At 36.0% G+C, this 3,757-nt stretch overlaps 1 protein-coding gene across 4 annotated transcripts in view; it reads right to left on the bottom strand.

Moving 5' to 3' along the window:
• MTMR7 (myotubularin related protein 7) overlaps positions 1-3,757 on the bottom strand; it is a 106,596-nt gene that overhangs the window by 75,455 nt on the left and 27,384 nt on the right. The window contains exon 2 of one of the 4 annotated variants that reach the window (XM_019664762.1): positions 403-549. The exons of the other annotated variants lie outside the window; for them this stretch is intronic. The gene's annotated coding sequence lies outside the window, so the exon portion shown is untranslated. The remainder of the gene's footprint in view (positions 1-402; positions 550-3,757) is intronic. 4 annotated transcript variants of the gene reach the window in all.

The following is a 3,757-nucleotide window of genomic DNA, read 5'->3' as shown; positions in this document are numbered from 1 at the left end:
TTTCATCAAGAGGTTTAATTTCATGCATACTTCACAGCTTGTCCTGTTTGGAATGGAAATAAAAATAAGTTTTAACTAAGGATGAGAAAATATATATATATCTGTTTTGTGAAAACAAGTATCCCAGACACTTTTGCTTGAGATGTGACAGACGTGATAACCAAACCCAGTCAGTTATTAATGTAAGTTCAATGGGAAATGTTGAAATTAACTAATAAGTAAATAAACTGGACATACATAGGAGGTTAGAGTTGCATGTCTTTATCATTCCTCACCAATGTTTCAAGGCTATGATATCATCCCTTAATTGTATCCCTTTCAAAAGCTTTAACAGTGGCACAGGGGCGCTAATATTACCATGTTACTTTCACCCATTAAAAAACATCAAAGTGTGTTTCTCACTTTCTTCACACGTCCACTCCAAAAGACTGTCCCTCAGGAATCCAGGGTGATGTCACTCTGACTCAGTCTCTAGGGAACATAGGCCACTGCAGAGGCTTTCTGAGCAAAACTTGACACCTTTTCTAAAATCCAGTCTTTGAAGAGTGCCTTCAGAGAAAAAAATTTAAACCTATTGAATGGTGGGAAAGCAGGTCAAATGAAATGTTTCGATTAAGAAAATTCTTTTTATTTTCAAACTTCATAGTTCTTTCAGCATACAAAAATGTGACCACCTCCCTTTGCAAAGATGATAAAAAAGAAAAACAGTTAAAATGTACTAAATGTAATGTTAAATGTTTTAAATGTATTCTCTCACTGAGCCTCCTAACAAGAGATAGTTGAAGAAATCAATGCTTGAGAGATATCAAGCCACTCAATGAAGGTCATATACCTGGTTATATAATCAAGACTGTGTGGTACACATTTGTAACAACATGGATGGACCTGGAAGGTATTATGCTAAGTGAAATAAGTCAGACAGAGAAGGACAAATACCATATGATGTCACTTATGAGTATATGTGGAATCTAAAAAACAAAATAAAAGAACAAACAAAACAGAAACAGATTCATAGATGCAGGAACAAGCTGATGGCTGCCAGATGGGAGTGGGGTTGGAGGGCAGGGTGAAAAAGGTGAAGGGATTAAGAAGAACAAACTGATAGTTACAAAATAATCATGGAGATGTAAAGTAAAGCACAGGGAATATCGTCAATAATATGGTAATAACTATGTATAGTGCCAGATGGGTCTAAACTAGTCAGGGGGATCACTTCTTAAATTATATAAATATCTAACCACTATGCTGTACACCTGAAATTAATATAAAATAATATTGAATGTCCACTGTAATTGAAAAATTTTTTAAAAAGCCTGCGTGGTATACATTAAAGATAGACATGGAGATCAACGTAATAGAACCAAGAGCCCAGTAAGAAACTCATGCATCTATGGTCTATGTAACTGTAGTGAATTGATTTTACACAAGGATGCCAAGACAAATAAATGGAATAAGAAAAGTCTTTTCGATAAATAGTGCCTGGACAAATGACATTCCATATGCAAGAGAATGAATTTGGACCTCTACCACATATAAAAATTAACTCAAAATGGATCAAAGACCTAAACAGTGTAAATCTTTGTGACATGAATTAGGCAATGTTTTTTGTTGTTGTTGTTGCCATATACATATATACAATACACACACACACACACACACACACACACACGGCACCTGAAGCACAAACAATCAAAGAAAAAATAGGTCAAACATGGGTCAACTGGACTCCATCAAAATTAAGAAGCTTTCTGCTTCAAAGGACAATAAGAAAGTGAAAAAAAAAGAAAACCCACAGAATGGAAGAAAATAATTGCAAGTCATATATCTGATAAGGATCTATTATCCAAAATATAAAAAGATGCACAATTCAACAATAAAAAGACAGACCAAATGAAAATGAACAAAAGCCTAAACTACAACACACAAAAAAATCTTAATGATCTTGAGTTTGGCAATGACTTTTTAAATACACCACCAAAGGCACAAACTATGAAAGAAAGAATTGATAAGCTAGACTTAATTAAAATTCAAAACTTCTGCATTATGAAAGACACTAAAGAAATGAAAAGACAAGTCACAGATTGGAAGAAAATGTTTGCAAAAGACATTCTGGTAAAACCAACCCAATTAAAAAATGGGCCAAAGATTTTAACAGACACTTCACCAAAGAAGATATACAGATAGCAAATAATCATATGAAAAGACACCCCTCATCATGTCATCAGGAAAATACAAATTAAAATAACAATGAGATACCACTCCACACTTATTAGCATGGCCAAAATCTAAAATAATGACAACATCAAATGCTCATGAGGATGTGGAGCAACAGGAACGCTCACACATTACCGGTGGGAATGAAAAATGGTGCAGCCACTTTGAAATACAGTTTGGCGGTTTCTTACAAAACTAAACATACTCTTGTCAGATGATCCAGCAATTGTACTCTGTGGTACTTACCCAAAGGAGCCAAAAATTTACATCCACACAAAACCTGCACATGGATGTTTAAAGCAGCCTTATTCACAATTGCCAATACCTGAGGGCAGCCAAGACAACCTTCAGCAGGTGAATGGATAAGTAAACAGCAGTACATCCAGATGATGGAATATTATTCAGCACTAAAAAAGAAATGAGCTATCTATCCAGGAAAAGGCATGGGGGGAAACTTAAATGCATATCACTAAGTGAAAGAAGCCAATATGAAAATGCTATATAGTGTATGATTCCAACCATACACTATGGAAAAGGCAAAACTATGGAGACACTAAAAAGGTCAGGGGTTTCCAGGTGTTAAGGGACAGAGAAGGATGACTAGGTGGAACACAGATTTTTTTACGACAGTGAAACTACTCTGTATGATTCTATGATTGTAGATACATGCCTTATAAATTTGTCCAAACCCATAGGAGGTACTACACCAAGAGTGAACCCTAAGAGTCTATTCTCATGTAAAGAATGGACTTTGGGTGTTAATGATGTGTCAGGGTAGGTTCATCAATTGTAACACATGGACTCCTCTGCTGGGGGACGTCAATAATGGGGGTAGCTATGTCTGTGTGGGGGCAGGGGATGTATGGGAATCATCTGTACCTTCTGCTCAATATTTCTGTGAACCCAAAACTGCACTAAAGAACGTCTATTTAAAAGCAAAGGCTTTGAATAGATATTTCTCCAAAGAAGATATACAAATAGCTAATAAGTGCATAAAAAGATGCTCAACATCATTAGCCATCAGGGAAATATAAATCACACCACAATGAGCTACCACTTCATGCTTATTATGACAGTTATTAGAAAAAAAGCTGACAATAACAAGTACTGGCAAGAAAATGGAGAAATTAGAAACCTCACACATTGCTGCTGGGACTATAAAATGGGACAGCCTCTTTGGCAAACAGCTAGTTTCTCAAAAGATTAAATATATAGGTTCCATATGACCCAACAATTCTAATCCTGGGTATATATCCAAGAGAATTGAAAACATACCTTCACACAAAAGAACTTGTACATCAGTGTTCATAGAAGCATTATTCATAATAAACAAAAAGTGGAAACAATGAGTATCTATCAAATGATAAATGGACAAACAAATGTGTGTACATCCATATAATGGAATATTATTCAGCAATAAAAGGCAGAAAGTTCTGGGCTGGCTGAGTGGCGCATTCGTTAAGAGCTGGCTTGGGATGCCAGAGGGCCCCGGTTCGGATCCCACATATGAGGGCCAGTGACACTGCCCTCTACAGCTAAGATG

Source organism: Hipposideros armiger, unplaced genomic scaffold (genome assembly GCF_001890085.2).
Source record: "Hipposideros armiger isolate ML-2016 unplaced genomic scaffold, ASM189008v1 scaffold_430, whole genome shotgun sequence".
In the NCBI taxonomy this organism is placed as follows: domain Eukaryota; kingdom Metazoa; phylum Chordata; class Mammalia; order Chiroptera; family Hipposideridae; genus Hipposideros; species Hipposideros armiger.
The sequence above is the reverse complement of the archived record's forward strand: the minus strand, read 5'-3'. Positions and strand labels throughout refer to the sequence as shown.